A 20,624-nucleotide genomic window follows, 5' to 3' on the forward strand; every position below is an offset into this window, starting at 1 on the left:
AAGAGGTTTATGCATGGAACATACTTAGAATGGCTATATATGAAGGACAAATGAGTTTGAACTTGTTTTGACTGAAGGAATATGTGTTTATAGCAAAAATACCAATTTGGCCTTAACTCGCAAAAGTAAGGCTATTCCTGTTTTTCTTTCTCAAACAAGGTCATTTAAAGGGGTTTATGCATGGAACCTACTTAGAATTGATATATATGAAGGACAAATAAGTTTGAACTTGTTTTGACTGATGGAATTGGTGTTTATAAACAAAAATCCGAATTTCAACTGAACTCCGCAAAAGTAAAGCTATTCCTGTTTTTCTTTCTCATACAAGGTCATTTAAAGAGGTTTATGCATGGAACCTACTTAGAATTTATATATATGAAGGACAAATGAGTTTGAACTTGTTTTGACTGAAGGAATTGGTGTTTATAGCAAAAATACCAATTTGGCTTTAACTCGCAAAAGTAAGGCTATTCCTGTTTTTCTTTCTCATACAAGGTCATTTAAAGAGGTTTATGCATGGAACCTACTTAGAATTGATATATATGAAGGACAAATAAGTTTAAACTTGTTTTGACTGAAGGAATTGGTGTTTATAGCAAAAATACCAATTTGGCATTAACTCGCAAAAGTAAAGCTATTCCTGTTTTTCTTTCTCATACAAGGTCATTTAAAGAGGTTTATGCATGGAACCTACAAAGAATGGATATATATGAAGGACAAAGGAGTTTGAACTTGTTTTGACTTAAGGAAATGGTGTTTATAGCAAAAATACCAATTTGGCCTTAACTCGCAAAAGTAAGGCTATTCCTGTTTTTCTTTATCAAACAAGGTCATTTAAAGGGGTTTATGCATGGAACCTACTTAGAATGGATATATATGAAAGACAAAGGAGTTTGAACTGGTTTTGACTGAAGGAATTGGTGTTTATAAACAAAAATCCGAATTTCAACTGAACTCCGCAAAAGAAGGCTATTCCTGTTTTTCTTTCTCATACAAGGTCATTTAAAGAGGTTTATGAATGGAACCTACTTAGAATTGATATATATGAAGGACAAAGGAGTTTGAACTGGTTTTGACTGAAGGAATTGGTGTTTATAGCAAAAATACCAATTTGGCCTTAACTTGCAAAAGTAAGGCTATTCCTGTTTTTCTTTCTCATACAAGGTCATTTAAAGAGGTCTATGCATGGAACCTACTTAGAATTGATATATATGAAGGACAAATGAGTTTGAACTTGTTTTGACTGAAGGAATTCATTTTATAGCAAAAATACCAATTTGGCCTTAACTCGCAAAAGTAAGGCTATTCCTATTTTTCTTTCTCATACAAGGTCATTTAAAGAGGTTTATGCATGGAACCTACTTAGAATGGATATATATAAAGGACAAAGGAGTTTGAACTGGTTTTGACTGAAGGAATTGGTGTTTATAGCAAAAATACCAATTTGGCCTTAACTCGCAAAAGTAAGGCTATTCCTGTTTTTCTTTCTCAAACAAGGTCATTTAAAGGGGTTTATGCATGGAACATACTTAGAATGGATATATATAAAGGACAAAGGAGTTTGAACTGGTTTTGACTGAAGGAATTGGTGTTTATAGCAAAAATACCAATTTGGCCTTAACTCGCAAAAGTAAGGCTATTCCTGTTTTTCTTTCTCAAACAAGGTCATTTAAAGGGATTTATGCATGGAACATACTTAGAATGGATATATATGAAGGACAAAGGAGTTTGAACTGGTTTTGACTGAAGGAATTGGTGTTTATAAGCAAAAATCCGAATTTCGACTTAACTCGCCAAAGTAAGGCTATTCTTGTTTTTCGTTCTCATACAGGGTCATTTAAAGAGGTTTATGCATGGAACATACTTAGAATGGCTATATATGAAGGACAAATGAGTTTGAACTTGTTTTGACTGAAGGAATATGTCTTTATAGCAAAAATACCAATTTGGCCTTAACTCGCAAAAGTAAGGCTATTCCTGTTTTTCTTTCTCAAACAAGGTCATTTAAAGGGGTTTATGCATGGAACATACTTAGAATGGATATATATAAAGGACAAAGGAGTTTGAACTGGTTTTGACTGAAGGAATTGGTGTTTATAGCAAAAATACCAATTTGGCCTTAACTCGCAAAAGTAAGGCTATTCCTGTTTTTCTTTCTCAAACAAGGTCATTTAAAGGGGTTTATGCATGGAACATACTTAGAATGGATATATATGAAGGACAAAGGAGTTTGAACTGGTTTTGACTGAAGGAATTGGTGTTTATAAGCAAAAATCCGAATTTCGACTTATCTCGCCAAAGTAAGCCTATTCTTGTTTTTCTTTCTCATACAAGGTCATTTAAAGAGGTTTATGCATGGAAACAACTTAGAATTGATATATATTAAGGACAAAAGAGTTTGAACTGGTTTTGACTGAAGGAATTGGTGTTTATAGCAAAAATACCAATTTGGCCTTAACTCGCAAAAGTAAGGCTATTCCTGTTTTTCTTTCTCAAACAAGGTCATTTAAAGGGGTTTATGCATGGAACATACTTAGAATGGATATATATAAAGGACAAAGGAGTTTGAACTGGTTTTGACTGAAGGAATTGGTGTTTATAGCAAAAATACCAATTTGGCCTTAACTCGCAAAAGTAAGGCTATTCCTGTTTTTCTTTCTCAAACAAGGTCATTTAAAGGGATTTATGCATGGAACATACTTAGAATGGATATATATGAAGGACAAAGGAGTTTGAACTGGTTTTGACTGAAGGAATTGGTGTTTATAAGCAAAAATCCGAATTTCGACTTAACTCGCCAAAGTAAGGCTATTCTTGTTTTTCTTTCTCATACAGGGTCATTTAAAGAGGTTTATGCATGGAACATACTTAGAATGGCTATATATGAAGGACAAATGAGTTTGAACTTGTTTTGACTGAAGGAATATGTGTTTATAGCAAAAATACCAATTTGGCCTTAACTCGCAAAAGTAAGAATATTCCTGTTTTTCTTTCTCAAACAAGGTCATTTAAAGGGGTTTATGCATGGAACATACTTAGAATGGATATATATAAAGGACAAAGGAGTTTGAACTGGTTTTGACTGAAGGAATTGGTGTTTATAGCAAAAATACCAATTTGGCCTTAACTCGCAAAAGTAAGGCTATTCCTGTTTTTCTTTCTCAAACAAGGTCATTTAAAGGGGTTTATGCATGGAACATACTTAGAATGGATATATATGAAGGACAAAGGAGTTTGAACTGGTTTTGACTGAAGGAATTGGTGTTTATAAGCAAAAATCCGAATTTCGACTTATCTCGCCAAAGTAAGTCTATTCTTGTTTTTCTTTCTCATACAAGGTCATTTAAAGAGGTTTATGCATGGAAACAACTTAGAATTGATATATATTAAGGACAAAAGAGTTTGAACTGGTTTTGACTGAAGGAATTGGTGTTTATAGCAAAAATACCAATTTGGCCTTAACTCGCAAAAGTAAGGCTATTCCTGTTTTTCTTTCTCAAACAAGGTCATTTAAAGGGGTTTATGCATGGAACATACTTAGAATGGATATATATAAAGGACAAAGGAGTTTGAACTGGTTTTGACTGAAGGAATTGGTGTTTATAGCAAAAATACCAATTTGGCCTTAACTCGCAAAAGTAAGGCTATTCCTGTTTTTCTTTCTCAAACAAGGTCATTTAAAGGGATTTATGCATGGAACATACTTAGAATGGATATATATGAAGGACAAAGGAGTTTGAACTGGTTTTGACTGAAGGAATTGGTGTTTATAGCAAAAATACCAATTTGGCCTTAACTCGCAAAAGTAAGGCTATTCCTGTTTTTCTTTTTCAAACAAGGTCATTTAAAGGGATTTATGCATGGAACATACTTAGAATGGATATATATGAAGGACAAAGGAGTTTGAACTGGTTTTGACTGAAGGAATTGGTGTTTATAAGCAAAAATCCGAATTTCGACTTATCTCGCCAAAGTAAGTCTATTCTTGTTTTTCTTTCTCATACAAGGTCATTTAAAGAGGTTTATGAATGGAACCTACTTAGAATTGATAAATATTAAGGACAAAGGAGTTTGAACTTGTTTTGACTGAAGGAATTGGTGTTTATAGCAAAAATACCAATTTGGCCTTAACTTGCAAAAGTAAGGCTATTCCTGTTTTTCTTTCTCATACAAGGTCATTTAAAGAGGTTTATGCATGGAAACAACTTAGAATTGATATATATTAAGGACAAAAGAGTTTGAACTGGTTTTGACTGAAGGAATTGGTGTTTATAGCAAAAATACCAATTTGGCCTTAACTCGCAAAAGTAAGGCTATTCCTGTTTTTCTTTCTCAAACAAGGTCATTTAAAGGGGTTTATGCATGGAACATACTTAGAATGGATATATATAAAGGACAAAGGAGTTTGAACTGGTTTTGACTGAAGGAATTGGTGTTTATAGCAAAAATACCAATTTGGCCTTAACTCGCAAAAGTAAGGCTATTCCTGTTTTTCTTTCTCAAACAAGGTCATTTAAAGGGATTTATGCATGGAACATACTTAGAATGGATATATATGAAGGACAAAGGAGTTTGAACTGGTTTTGACTGAAGGAATTGGTGTTTATAGCAAAAATACCAATTTGGCCTTAACTCGCAAAAGTAAGGCTATTCCTGTTTTTCTTTTTCAAACAATGTCATTTAAAGGGATTTATGCATGGAACATACTTAGAATGGATATATATGAAGGACAAAGGAGTTTGAACTGGTTTTGACTGAAGGAATTGGTGTTTATAAGCAAAAATCCGAATTTCGACTTATCTCGCCAAAGTAAGTCTATTCTTGTTTTTCTTTCTCATACAAGGTCATTTAAAGAGGTTTATGAATGGAACCTACTTAGAATTGATAAATATTAAGGACAAAGGAGTTTGAACTTGTTTTGACTGAAGGAATTGGTGTTTATAGCAAAAATACCAATTTGGCCTTAACTTGCAAAAGTAAGGCTATTCCTGTTTTTCTTTCTCATACAAGGTCATTTAAAGAGGTTTATGCATGGAACCTACTTAGAATTGATATATATGATGGACAAATGAGTTTGAACTTGTTTTGACTGAAGGAAATGGTGTTTATAGCAAAAATACCAATTTGGCCTTAACTCGCAAAAGTAAGGCTATTCCTGTTTTTCTTTCTCATACAAGGTCATTTAAAGAGGTTTATGCATGGAACCTACAAAGAATGGATATATATGAAGGACAAAGGAGTTTGAACTTGTTTTGACTGAAGGAATATGTGTTTATAGCAAAAATACCAATTTGGCCTTAACTCGCAAAAGTAAGGCTATTCCTGTTTTTCTTTCTCATACAAGGTCATTTAAAGAGGTTTATTCATGGAACCTTCAAAGAATAGATATATATGAAGGACAAAGGAGTTTGAACTTGTTTTGACAGAAGGAATTAATTTTATAGCAAAAATACCAATTTGGTCTTAACTAGCCAAAGTAAGGCTATTCCTGTTTTTCTTTCTCATACAAGGTCATTTAAAGAGGTTTATGCATGGAACCTACTTAGAATTGATATATATGAAGGACAAATGAGTTTGAACTTGTTTTGACTGAAGGAATTGGTGTTTATAGAAAAAAATACCAATTTGACCTTAACTCGAAAAAGTAAGGCTATTCCTGTTTTTCTTTCTCAAACAAGGTCATTTAAAGAGGTTTATGCATGGAACCTACAAAGAATGGATATATATGAAGGACAAAGAAGTTGAACTGGTTTTGACTGAAGGAATTGTTGTTTAAAAGCAAAAATCCGAATGTCGACTTAACTCCGCAAAAGAAGGTTATTCCTGTTTTTCTTTCTCATACAAGGTAATCTAAAGAGGTTTTTGGTTGGAACTTACTTAGAATGGCTATATATGAAGGACAAAAGAGTTTGAACTAGTTGTGACTGAAGGAATTCCTTTTATAGCAAAAATACCAATTTGGCCTTATCTCCACAAAGGAAAGCTTTTGCTGTATTTCTTTCTCAAACGAGGTAATCTAAAGAGGTTTTTGGTTGGAACCTACTTAGAATGGCTATATATTAAGGACAAAAGAGTTTGAACTTGTTTTGACTCAAGGAATTTGTGTTTATAAGCAAAAATACCATTTTGGTTTTTACTCCTCAAAAGAAGGCTATTCCCGTATTTCTTCCTCAAACAAGGTAATCTAAAGAGGTTTTTGGTTGGCACTTACTTAGAATGGCTATATAAGAAGGACAAAAGAGTTTGAACTAGTTTTGACTGAAGGAATTCCTTTTATAGCAAAGTTACCAATTTGGCCTTATCTCCGCAAAGGAAAGCTTTTGCTGTATTTCTTTCTCAAACAAGGTCATCTAAAGAGGTTTTTGCTTGGAACTTACTTAGAATGGCTATATATGAAGGACAAAAGAGTTTGAACTAGTTTTGATTGAAGGAATTCCTTTTATAGCAAAAATACCAATTTGGCCTTTTCTCCGCAAAGGAAAGCTTTTGCTGTATTTCTTTCTCAAACAAGGTAATATAAAGATGTTTTTGGTTGGAACCTACTTAGAATGGCTATATATGAAGGGCAAAAGAGTTTGAACTTTTTTTGACTGAAGGAATCTTTGTTTATAAGCAAAAATCCGAATTTCGTCTTAACTCCGCAAAGGAAGGCTATTCCTTTATTTCTTTCTCAAACAAGGTCATTTAAAGAGGTTTTTGGTTGGAACCTACTTAGAATTGATATATATGAAGGACAAATGAGTTTGAACTTGTTTTGACTGAAGGAATTGGTGTTTATAGAAAAAAATACCAATTTGGCCTTAACTCCGCAAAGGAAAGCTTTTGCTGTGTTTCTTTCTCAATCAAGGTAATTTAAAGAGGTTTTGGCATTCTCATTTGACGGCAAGTTCTCTTCAACCAAAGTGACAGCATATTCGGCATGGCCAGCCATTACAAAATGTCCCACGTTGTACAAATGCATGAAACGAAACAAGAACATTCCACATGGGAAAAAAAACAGACAATGACTCCCACACTTTCGATATTTGGCTAACATTAAATTCAATTTCAGCATTCAGGTAAAAACAAGTGTGTCGAGGCAATGTAGCCTTGCTTACCTTGTCCTTGCTAGCAGCGACCAGGATCTTGGAGATGACTTTTCTGAAAGCGGGTGACTCCACCGTTGAGAGTGGAACCATGTCTTCCACGATATACTCGGCAACGAGCCTTCTCACTTCTCGTGGCTGGAGATTCTCTGGTCGGGTATAAGTCAGTTTCAGCTGCAGGGTTTTATCGCACCCTGTCTCATCCCCTCCTTTCCTGACTAATTTAGTGGTGCTATGGCAGCTCTGCAAATGCTCCGTCAAATTGCTTGTAGCCTACTGTTTTTCGACGTTGAAAGCGGTTCGGGTTTCACACACAGTGTGCATTTCACTAAAATCAAAGTCAAAGTAGTGGGCGTATGCCCATCTTGAAAACAAGCTATCTTCATCTTCTGGTTCTGTCATCCCTTGTCTCAGTCTGCCAGTTTGAGACGAAGTGAAAGGAAATCGAACGTGCTGCCTGGACTTTTATCTTGCTAGCTGATCTCGTGGAACTTTGTATAAAATGGAATGTTCTGCGCGGACGTATCAGATTCAGTACCTGATCTCGCGGTGATCCGCTAATTTTGTATGAAGAAAATCTGTAAATATTTTGTTTTTGTCAAAGAACAAGGTTTCCGGAGGAACTGGCCAACTTGGAAAAAGGAGAGAGTGTAAGGAGAACGAGTCATCTTTTCAAGCTTAGCCCGATCTTGGATGATGGTCTTATTAGGGTCGGAGGGCGGCTTAGTAGAGCAGCTTTGCCGGTAGAGGCGAAGCATCCAGTAATACTCGCTAAAGACCTGCACATCTCCAATCTGATTCTCCGACATGTATATGAAGTGACAGGCCATGGTGGACAAAACCACATGCTGTCTCACCTGGGTCAGAAATATTGGATTCCTGGTGCGTGTGTTGCCATACGAAAGGTTCTGTCCAAGTGTGTTATCTGCCGTCGATTGTCTTGATGAGCTTCCTTTCAGTCGAGTTGGTTTGGACTGCTTTGGACCATTTAAGATTAAGCGAGGAAGATCTGTAGTCAAGAGGTATGGGCTCATTTTTACCTGCCTGACGATACGAGCCATCAGTGTTGTGCCAGTTCACAGCTTTTCTGAACTAGTTCAAGTTCAGTTCATACATGCTCAAAGTGAACAGTTCACGTTCAAAGTTCACAATTTTAATTCTGAACTAGTTCAAAGTTCAGTTAATTTTACTTTTTTCGTGAGATATTCAAATAAATACTTTTTTTCACACTACGAGCTAGAAATCACTATACGTTCTTTGAAACTGCTCTCATTACGTTGCCCGCAATGCATTGCGCACACAATGTCAAAACCATTTCTGTCTGGTGATACATGATTTAAGCGGCACCAGCGAGAATAGGCTACAGGAGGGAGGAACTTTCTCTCGTTGCGTTTCAAAAGAGAAAACAGATGTCACTCAGTTTTCAATGGAAAACTAATTCCAACGTTCATTTACAGTGATGTCTGACGTTCATGACACATAATGTGAACTAATTCACGTTCAAGTTCTTTATTAAAATATGTGTTGCGTTCAGTTCAACGTTCGCGGAAAAATGAGCGTGTTCAATGAACACGTTCTTTTGAACTCGTTCACGCACAACACTGCGAGCCATACACCTTGAAGTGTTGGCATCTTTGGACACAGACTCATTTATCAATGGTCTCAGAAGGTTTATTGCACGTCGTGGTCAAGTACTGGAAATCCGTTCAGATAATGGTACTAACGTTGTGGGCGCTGAATGAGAATTAAGGGAGGCCATTGAGAAGCTGAACCACAACCTCATAAACGACGTGCTGCTGCAGAAGAATGTGAAATGGGTTTTCAACCCCCCCAGCAGCATCACACCATGGAGGTGCTTGGGAGAGGTTGATCCGGTCAGTCCGTAAAGTGCTCTGCTCCATTTGGAAATGCAGAACCTGGACGAAGAAGGTTTGGTAACCGTGTTTTGTGAGGCTGAAGCTATTGTTAACAGCCGTCCAATAACGAAAGCATCGACAGATCCTCAAGACCTGGAGGCATTGACTCCTAACCATCTACTTCTACTCAGGACACAGCCATTGGTGCCACCTGGAGTGTTTGAGAAGGAGGATACGTATGCTCGTTGTAGTTGGAAACAAGTGCAGTACATGGTGGATCTGTTCTGGAAGCGCTGGGTGAAGGAGTATGTTCCTGGCCTTCAGGAGCGCCAGATATGGAATACTGCAAAGAGAAACTTCATTTCTGGAGACATCGTGGTGCTGGTGGACGATATGGCACCTCGCAATGCTTGGATTACAGGAAGAATTGTGAATGCTGTCACGGACAAAAATTGACTGGTTCGAAGTGTACAAATTAAAACTAAAACGAGCTGTTTGGACAGGCCGATAACCAAAGTCTGCCTTCTGCAGGAAGCAGAAGAGCAGTGAAGACCTTTTTGGTTTATGTGGATATAAACCTTTTTGAACTTTTGGCTTTTTTCAACCTCTTTTGAGGTTTTTTACTTCTGTTTTGGACTTTTGGACTTATTTGACTTTGACTTGACTTGTATTTTTACTCTGCATTTTGGTGTCTCCTACAAGGTTATGGTGGTGGTGGTGAATTATTACCTTGCAATAATTTGGGGCCGGAATGTAGGAGCCATACATTGATTTTTACTTGTCTTACTTTGTATTCCATCCATCCATCCATCCATCCATCCATCCATCCATTATCTTCCGCTTCTCCGGGGGTCAGGTCGCGGGGGCAGCAGCTTTAGCAGAGAGACCCAGACGTCACTGTCCCCGGCCACTTCCTCCAGCTCTTCTGGGGGGACCCCGAGGCGTTCCCAGGCCAGCCCGCATCACTGCAGACGCCGCACCAATCCGCCTGTCAATCTCCTGCTCCATTCGTCCCTCACTCGTGAACAAGACCCCGAGATACTTGAACTCCTCCACTTGGGGAAGGATCTCATTCCTGACCCGGAGAGGGCATTCCACCCTGTTCCGGCCGAGGACCATGGTCTCAGATTTGGAGGTGCTGATTCTCATCCCAGCCGCTTCACACTCGGCTGTGAACCGCTCCAGTGAGAGCTGAAGGTCATGGCCCGACGACACCAACAGAACCACATCGTCCGCAAAGAGCAGAGACCCCATTCTGAGGTCGCCAAAACGGACCCCCTCAACGCGCTGGCTGTGCCTAGAAATCGGTGACAAAGGGCAGCCCTGACGGAGTCCAACCCTCACAGGAAACATGTCCGACTTACTGCCGGCAATACGGACCAAACTCTGACACCGGTCATACAGAGACCGAACAGCTCATATGAAGGAGTCCGGCACTCCATACTCCCGGAGCACCCCCCACAAGAGTCCCAGAGGGACACGGTAAAACGCCTTCTCCAAGTCCACAAAACACATGTAGACTGGTTGGGCGAACTCCCATGCACCCTCCAGGATAGTTCCCTGCACGGGCCTATTATCTGGGCCCGAGCCAGGCCCTGGCCCGAGGGGGTGGAGCGCCAGCCCGGCCCGGTCCAACAGGTTTTCAGAATTCTCAGGGCCAAACCCGGCTCTGCCCGACTTTTTTTTTTTTTTTTTTTTAACAATGTTTTAGCGAAAGAACGCTATATTCATTGAGTGCGTTCGTAAATTCAATCTGCCGCTCTGAAAATGGGATAACGCTCTGCAGTTAGAAAAAAAACGCATTCTATTTTTCTGTGAATAAGCAAACGGTTTCTGACAGATCAAAATGGACATAAAAGAGCAGGTTAAAATAGGGGCTCATGTTTCGATCAGCAGCTTGAGAACTCGTTGATATAGGCACAGACCATCTGGGGAGACATCACGCAATCGTGCGCTCTCACCACGGCTCTGAAGAAGCTCCTGCAGCTCTGCATGGGCTGACTGAATTGACTCGAGTGTGAGGAATACTGTGCTATACCTGGTCTCTGCTATTTGTTTAACTGTTCTTGGCAGCTGACTGACCAGGCCTGACTGTTTTAGGTAGCGGACTAAAAGCCTTGGCCGCCAACAGGGTCTCTGCTACTTCTGGGACTACTTCAGCCAGCTCATCTGTGTTTAAGGCATGTCGGAGGACTGTGTTAGTGTGAGGTACCGTATGCCTATATAAGAGAGGTGCTGGCGCGGGGCAGAGCAGCTGCTCCTGCGTTCAATTGTTTTCATTTAAACACAACACAGTTCTTTAATTAGCAGGTTTTTTTTTTTTTTTAATAATTAAATTGAATTATTAGTATTATTATTATTATTTTTAATAATTAAATTGAAAAATAAAAGTGCCCGAGCCCGGCCCGTGTCCGAGGTAGTTATACGGCCCGAAGCCCGGCCCTCGGGCTGTCGGGCCTAGGGCCCCTTGGGCCTAGGGCTCCAGTGCAGGACTCTACTCCAGGATCCTGCTGAGGGTGTAGAGCTGGTCTGGTGTTCCACAAAGTCGATCATAGAGCTGCGGCCCAGGGTGTCCTGGTGCCAAGTGCACATATGGATACCCTTATGCCTGAACATGGTGTTCGTTATGGACAGTCCGTGACGAGCATAGAAGTCCAATAACAAAACACCACTCTGATTCAGATAGGGGGGGCCATTCCTCCCAATCACGCCCTTCCAGGTCTCACTGTCATTGCCCACGTGAGCATTGAAGTCCCCCACCAGGACAAGGGAGTCTCCTGGAGGAGCACTCTTCAGTGCCTCCTCCAGGGACTCCAAAAAGTGTGGGTACTCTGAACTGATGTTCGGCGCATAAGCACAAACAACAGTCAGGACTCGTCCCCCCACCCTAAGGCGGAGGGAGGGTACCCTCTCGTCCACCGGAGTAAACCCCAATGTACAGGCGCACAGCCGGGGGGCAATAAGTATGCCCACACCTGCTCTGCGCCTCTCACCACGGGCAACTCCAGAGTGGAAGAGAGTCCAACCCATTTCGAGGAGGCTGGTTCCGGAGCCCAAGCCATGCGTCAAGGTGAGTCCGACTATATCTAGCCGGAATTACTCAGCCTCGCGCACCAGCTCAGGCTCCTTCCCCAGCAGAGAGGTGACGTTCCACGTCCCAAGAGTCAGCTTCAGTAGCCGAGGGATCAGACCGCCAACGTCTCCGCCTTCGGCTGCCACCCAGCTCACATTGCACCCGACCCCCTTGGCCCCTCCCACGGGTGGTGAGCCCGTCGGAAGGGGGACCCACGTCATTTCTTCGGGCTGTGCCCGACCGAGCCCCATGGGCACAGACCCGGCCACCAGGCGCTCGCCAGTGGGCCCCACCCCTGGGCCTGGCTCCAGGGGGAGGCCCCGGTGACCTGCGTCCGGGCGAAGGAAAATGCCGTCCAATATTGTCCATCATCATAGGGGGTTTTTATGAGCTGTTCCCCAGACTCATTGGGGCACGCAAACCCCCCCACCACGGTAAGGTGACAGCTCATGGGGAAGTATTATTTTCGTTTTTGTGTGCACATGCATGACGTCAGCGGAGGCTGTCGCCGGTGTCTGTGGGTGGCACCTTGGGTGTGTTTTTTCTTAAACAAGGTAATTAGTACATGTGCTCAGCTGTGTAATGTGATAAGCCTGGATCATGGCGGCTGGGTGAGTGTGGGGAAAAACTTTCTGTTGACCGTAAACGTAACAATAAACCAGATAACTTGCACTGTCGGAGGCATCTTTGCACCTAAAGAAGTAAGTGTCCTTTTTTATGTACAAGCTTGGGAGATGGAGCAATAAATAACATCATTGTGTGCAATGGTTCTGCGTGATGCGTCTTCAGTGTAAAATCCCATGTCTTAGCCGGCCACGGCATTCGGATTGTTTTTTAAGTTTATACGCCGCAATAGTGATAGGGTCGGCAGTTTGAAGCTGAAATTGTTCAAAGACTCTGTGAGCTTTTGTGAATTAAAAAAACATGCACCACTCCCTGTAATCCGAAGTCAGATGGGATGGTGGAACGCTTTAACAGAACACTGATAGACCAGCTGGCCAAGTTATTGTAGACTTATGGAGGGGAGTGGGATTAATATGATAAGCAGGTGGCTTTTGCCTACAATACATCTGTTCATGCCTGCACCAACTACTCCCCATATTTCTGACCCATGGACATGAGGCCCGTATTCCTGTGGATGTTTTATTGTTGTCTCAGAGGGCCAACTCCTACTCTTCTTGTGGCTATGATGACTTTGTGACATCACTCATGGGCAGATTGGATGCTGCTTTTGGTGGAGCCAGGCTGGGTTCCACAGATGCTCATGAGAGACAAAAACTTTACCATGATGAGTGGCTCGTCATCAGCCATACACTGTGGGGGATTTTGTTTGGCTGCATGATCCTACAGAGGATCGAATGAAACTGGCTCCTCATTGGAACGGCCCTTACAGTGTCATGGCAGTGTTAGACACACAGGGGGAGCGAGGACTCACCTATCGCATTGGGGATCCTTCCAGCTGTACAGAAAGCAGGAAAGTAGTACACTGACTGAAACCTTACACACTACCGATGCCTTCTGCTCTTTCCACTACGTTGCCTGAGTTCAATGGAGAGCCACAAGAGTCACTTACTACAGTAGGTTTGGAGGTGGTTCAACACCCTGACTCAGGGGATGCACAACATAAAGTTTCACGGTCAGGAAGGCTCCTGAGACAGCCTGCTCATTTTAGGGATTATGTCTCATACATTTACTTTAAAATAAAGTTAAGTTTTACTTAATACATATTTTTTTCAATTCAAATAAGAATTTTGGAAATGTGAAACAGTCAGTTATGTCACGTAATTCTCATAGTCATGCTGATGAAGACAAAGTCTGCATTTTTTACGTGCCATCCAGCACGACTCTCTGGTTGTCTGGTTCATGTGTCCAGCATGTTTTGTGTGTTTTACTGAGGCGCAGCTGATAGCTAATCTCGGAAAAAGATATTTTGATTCAATACGTTTTACCAGGGTCGGTTTTAATGCAGTCTTAACCAAGGAAATATTTTTTAATACCTAACTCTAGCAATGTCATTTTCAGTAGGCCAACCTAACCTTACCCATCTGGTTTTTAATACTTAATCTCAACCTAGTAGTTTGTAATGTGTAAATATGTGACAATATAGTGAGTGAAAGTGCGACGAACCACTGACTGAGTGCAAAAACAACATTTCAAAGTAACTCTATCCAAAAGAAGCAGTAACTAAATACAAAAACAAAATTTGAAGATCAATGTACCTGAAGGCAGTAGCTATTGATGGTCAAACAGGCCACATTTCATCCTCTTTTTCCATGGTGTATTTATCTGGTGTATCTAAATCACCATTCAGAAAATCACATACAGAAACGTGTAACACCAGTAGTTGTTTTTTTAAATGCCAGATGGCACGATTTAAAACCTGTTGGTGTCTAATAGGCAAGGCAATTTTATTTATAGAGCACAATTCATATACAAGGCAATTCAAAGTGCTTCACAGCTACATAAAATCACAAGAAGGCAATAAAATCATTAAAAATAAATAAAAATAAAAATAAAAAATAATCATTAATTAATTAATTTAAAAGTGAAGAGTGCAGATAAAATATTTTCAGGTGTCATATGCACAGCTAAATAGAACTGTTTTCAGCTTGGATTTAAACATTGTCAGAGTTCCAGAGACTGTTCCAGATTTTAGGAGCATAAAACTGAAACGCAGCCTCACCTTGTTTAGTCCTGACTCTGGGCACCAGCAGGAGACCCCTCCCTGAGATTCTCAGAGCCCGAGTCAGTTCATATGGCTTTAAAATGTCAGAGATGTACTTTGGCGCTTGACCATGAAGAGACTTGTACACAAGCAGAGCTGTATTAAAGTCTATTCTCTGAGCGACAGGAAGCCAGTGCAGAGACCTGAGCACTGGACTAATATGGTCGTATTTCGTGGTTCTAGTCAGGACTCGAGCAGCAGCGTTCTGGATGTACTGCAGCTGTCTTACAGCCCGTTTATAGAGCCCAGTGAGCAGGCCGTTACAGTAGTCTAACCTGCTGGAGACAAACGCATGGATCAGTCTCTCTAAGTCTGGTTTAGACACTATTCCTTTGATTCTGGCAATGTTTTTTAGATGGTAAAAAGCTGCTGATGTTACTGATTTAATGTGGCTGTTAAAGTTCAGGTCTGAGTCCAATATTACCCCAAGATTTCTAACCTGATAGTTAGGTTTTAGAGAGAGAGTCTCAAGGTGACTGATAACACTTTCTCTTTGTTTCTGTAGGCCACAGACAATGATTTCAGTTTTGTCTGAGTTTAGCTGGAGAAAATTGTTTTGCATCCACACACTGATCTGTTCGATGCAGTGACACAATGTATCTACAGGCCCGTGTTCTCCTGCCGTCAGTGACACGTAGATCTGAGTGTCATCTGCATAGTTGTGGTAGGACACATTATAGCTGCGTATTAGCTGGCCTAGCAGAAGCATGTACAGATTGAACAATACGAGTCCCAGGATTGACCCCTGGGGAACCCCACAGGTCATAGCCATTTGGTCTGAGACATAGTTACCCATTTCAACAAAATATTTCCTGTCCTCCAAATAGGACTTGAACCAGTTTAAAGCACGACCAAAGATTCCCACCCAGTCTTCTAACCTCTGTAATAAGATCGCATGGTCAACTGTGTCAAAGGCAGCACTGAGGTCCAGCAGAACTAAGACTGTGACTTTACTTGCATCTGTGTTCAGGTGGATGTCATTTGTCACCTTGATCAGAGCTGTCTCAGTGCTGTGGTGGGGCCTAAAGCCTGATTAGAAAGTATCAAAAGCATTGTTAGACAGGAGAAAGTCACTAAGCTGTTGGTATACAACTTTTTCTAGGACTTTGCCTAAGAATGGCAGGTTTGATATGGGCCTATAGTTGTTCAGTACTGTGGCATCAAGATTGCTCTTCTTTAGAAGGGGCTTAATAACAGCGGTTTTTAAGGCCTTTGGAAATGTTCCAGTCTGGAGTGAGATGTTGACTAGATGAGCGAGTTGTGGTAACAAACTGCTCAGCACAGACTTTAGGAATCTAGTGGGAAACTCATCAAGGCAGCACGTTGATGAACTCAGACTGCAGATGGTCTCTTCGACTGTGTTGTGGAAATTATTGCATTTTTAATGCCTTGAACTTTGTCATTAAAGAATATTGCAAACTCATTACACTTGGATGTAGAAAATAGTTCTAAAGGCAGTGAAACTGGAGGGTTTGTTAATCTGTTTACTGTTGAAAACAGGACACGAGAGTTGTTCAATTCAATTCAATTCATTTTTATTTATATAGCGCCAAATACAACAAATGTCATCTCAAGGCACTTAGATTGTAAGTCCAATTCAAGCCAATTGGAATTCAATTAATTAATAATAATCATAATTCATAAAATAATCCAATTCGTTCATATAGAGCCAATTCAAAAAAAAAGTTGTTACTGCAGTTTTTGATGATTTCAGAAAAATAACTCTCCCTTGTTCTACGCAAAGTCTGGTTGAACACATATAGCTTTTCTTTGTAAGTCTCATAATGAACCTGGATCTTTGACTTGCGCCATTTCCGTTCGGCTCTCCGGCACTCCCTTTTCTGTGCCCTGACCGACTCTTCTTTCCTCCATGGCGCCCTTTGCCTACTTTTAACCATTCTAACCTTGACAGGAGCAATGGTATCCAAAACATTTAAGAGACTTGATGTGTAAGAGTTCAACAGATCATCAACATTAGAACACGGGGTGTTCTCAAACCTAATCATTTCCATAAACTGTGTCCCTGTTCTGTCATTTATGAGTCTTCCCCGAACAACTACAGACCCAGCTGCTGGTTTGAGTGTAACAGACAGGTCGAAGAAAACACAGAAATGATCAGATAAAGCAACATCGACGACATCCACGTTTGAAATAACAACACCCTTTGAAATGAGCACATCTAGAGTGTGCCCTCTGTTGTGGGTGGGCTCAGTCACATGCTGAGTTAGACCAAACATTTCAAGGACAGCAGTGAGCTCTTTAGCTTCCTTGTTATGGGCTACATCCACGTGCACAGTCAAGTCCCCTGTTATGGCTAAACAGTCAAAAGCAGTGCACACAATTGAAAGTAGTTCAGTAAAATCACCAATAAAACAATTCTGTGGTGGTTTATAAAAGGTGATATAAAGTATGGAAGATTGTTTTATCTCCATTTTGAATGACACATACTCAAATGATGAAAAAACCCCAAATGACAACTTGTGGGTGGGTATATTGTCCCTGAACATGGCACAAACACCCCCACCCCTCTGGTTTTCTCGTTTTTCAGACACAAAATTGAAGTGAGTTGGACTAGACTCAATCAGGACTGCATTTGCTGTGTTTTTATCGAGCCATGTCTCAGTTAAAAACATAAAATCAAGATTGTGAGAGGAAATAAAACTATTTATCAGGAATGATTTGTTACTTAAAGATCTGACATTGAGTACTGCGTGTTTGAGATTAGTTATAGTTGAACTGGATGCTGTGTTCTTGCAAGGGATATGGATAAGATTTCTCTGATTGGACAGTCTGATTGTCCCTCTCTTCACTCCATCCTTGGACCTCTGGTTGAGATGGTGTTTACCAACACAGAGGCCCTTAGCGTCCTAGACAACAGCATTGACGCTGCTGAAAATGACAGCTGTGGGCACCGATGATGGAGGCCAAGCTGGGGGGGCTTTGGTCGATGGAGTAGGCTGGGGAGGGAGAGGGGCTCGATGCTTCTTTGAGGATAGAATTCTTGATCTTGCCATGTTTGGCGTGAGAGGAACCATTTTAATCCCTGATTTCACCAAGCTTTCAAGGTGATCAGGAAATCTCATGGGTGACGGTGGAGAAGAGAACAATGGTGAAACATCTCTGGAGGGTGTAGATGCAGTAGGTGGGTCCCACGCCTGTGGTGAGGGCCGTGGTGAAGGCGATGGTGGAGCTGCTGAATCCTGTGTTCGGGATGCTGGAGGTGCTGCTGTGGCTGCTGTGGCTGCTGTGGCTGAATCCTTTGCTGGGTCCTTGCGTGGCGAGGCAGGAGCTCTTCTCTGGCTCCTCTTCTCTCTCGGCGGCAGCACAGGACTAGAGACCGACCGATATGGGTTTTTCTAAAGCCGATGCCGATACCGATATTTAGCGGTCAGAGTCAGCCGATGGCCAATGTGACCTGCCGATTTTTTGGGCCGACTTTTAAGGCCGATATGCTATCGTATTATCCTTAATTGGCATGCAAAAAAACATACTAGTAAGAGGAGGCACAACACTTGTAAACTTCACACGATTTATTGAAAATTGAACAACTGTTGAACAACTATTGTTGAAAAAACAACATATGAATTAAATATAAAATAAATAAATACCAACTATAATAATATAGTTACTATATATATATAACTATATATAATCAACATAAAAATAATTTTAATGTGTTTAACAGAGTGCAAGAAGACTTCCATGATGTGACAACTTCAGATAGTTACTTCAAAACGGCAGGTTATACAGTTTCACTGTGGAACTTCCATGCCTTAAAAGTTCCTATGTTTGCACATACACTTTCCTATGTTTCAACAATATAAAACTCCGTCTCCCAGCATGCTGTGCAGGAAACCGGAAATAGGAACTAGAGAACAATCCGTTTGATCGCTCTCAAACTCACAATCAAATCAAGCGATATACATCGCGAAAAACAAATTGACATGGGATGACAATGTTTTAAAACGTTTACTTGTTCTTTGTGCGTGCTCTTTTTGTTAACATTTCACTTAGATTGTCCGTTATTTAAGTTTAGATCATAACATAGCAGCCAGTCACCTCACCAGCGTTGAGGGGGCTTGCATAGTCGGCAAATTCAAATCAATTCAAACATGTATGCATCGCGAAAACAAATGGACATGGGATGACAATGTTTTAAAACGTTCACTTGTTATTTGTGCGTCCTCTTTTTGTTAACATTTCACTTAGATTGTCCGTTACTTCAGTTTAGATCGTAACATAGCAGTCCCCAGCAGGGCTCTAAATGAACTTTTTTTCTTTACACTTCCAGCCAAAATGGCTAGTGGATATTAATCTTTTTGGCCAAACACACACTCACTAATGGGTCGAAGTGGCTAGTAAGTTTTATTTTCTACCAGCCAAACTGAATTTTCACCAGCATTTGGCCGGTTGGCTGGTGTTAATTTAGAGCCAGCGTTGAGGGGGCTTGCATAGTCTGCGCATTCCCAATGCACTCGTAACCACAACGCTAAGCAACTTTCATTTCTTCTTCAACTCCAATGCAGTTGAAAACAAATGGACATGGGATGACAATGTTATAAAGCATTCACATGTTAGATTAGCGTCCTCTTTTTTGTTATATTTCCACTTAGATTATTGTTACTATAGTTTAGAATGTAAACATTGATGCCTTACCTGTTGACAGTCTTGCTCACTCTTGAAACCTCGCACTGCGTTCCAAGTAGCTGCCCGCAGATGTGCCTGACTTAAAATCGGCACGGCCAAATAAGAAAATCGGCCGATGCCGATTGATTAAAAAATAGCAAAAATCGGCCGATTAAATCGGCTGGCCGATCGATCGGTCGGTCTCTACACAGGACCCGGTCCTGGTCCTGGCCCTTGCCCTGGCCGTGGCCCATTCTGATGCCTCAGAGCGTGGAGGAGATTATCCGTCAGTCGTCTCACTCCACCTCTTTTCAGGTGTGGGCCTTTTCTTTGAAACAGATCATCTCTTTGCCAGAAAAGATTAAAGTTTTCAATGAAATGCAGTGTTAGCAGGAGTACTACTAACGCAGCAGGAGTCCAACAGTTGCAAACACAGAAATAGACCAGGCGATTTCTCTCTTCAGCCTCTAGGGCAGACCTGGGCATTCTACGGCCCGCGGGCCACATCCGGCCCGTGGTGCATCCCTGTACGGTCCGCGAGGCCTATTATAAATTACAAAAATAAATGGGGGAAACCCTCGTATTCCAAGTGCAATATAATGGTGTGACTTTTATTTTGAAATTGTTGCGCACGTGGTTACGTTCTAACGTGCAAGCATAGTCGAACTTTGTCAAGAGAGTCTGGCTGCAGACCTGCACTGTCAGGACCCACAGACCTGCACTGTCAGGACCCTGTTGCAGACCGTCACCTGCACTGTGAGGACCGGAAGTTGATTCGAAGCCTTTCAAAATAAAAGCGTGTGTATCGGAAGCACGTATTTTTAAACGATTTTAAACGCTATATTTTTCAAGAGGTCCTCACAAATTAATTAATTAGTTAACAGTACGACATAAAATCTATCAATTCCCGGTCTATTGTTTTTAAACGATTTTAAACGCTATATTTTTCAAGAGGTACTCACAAATTAATTAATTAGTTAACAGTACGACATAAAATCTATCAATTCCCGGTCTATTGTTTTTATTTGTATTGTAAACTTTTGTTTGGTCACCGCACACATTTTCTCTTAGGCTCATATTCATAAGCCAACATCTCACAAGATGCCATAGGCATCTGTACATTTTATTGTGTACTATAGAGTAAGTCACTGCTATTTTATTATCATTTCATTTTGACTTTATCGCACTGCTCTTTATATATATATATATATTTGTTTCAATTAGTTTTTCTGTTGTATTATTCTGTATTTTTATCCTTA

This window comes from Odontesthes bonariensis, chromosome 13, assembly GCF_027942865.1.
Source record: "Odontesthes bonariensis isolate fOdoBon6 chromosome 13, fOdoBon6.hap1, whole genome shotgun sequence".
Lineage (NCBI taxonomy): Eukaryota > Metazoa > Chordata > Actinopteri > Atheriniformes > Atherinopsidae > Odontesthes > Odontesthes bonariensis.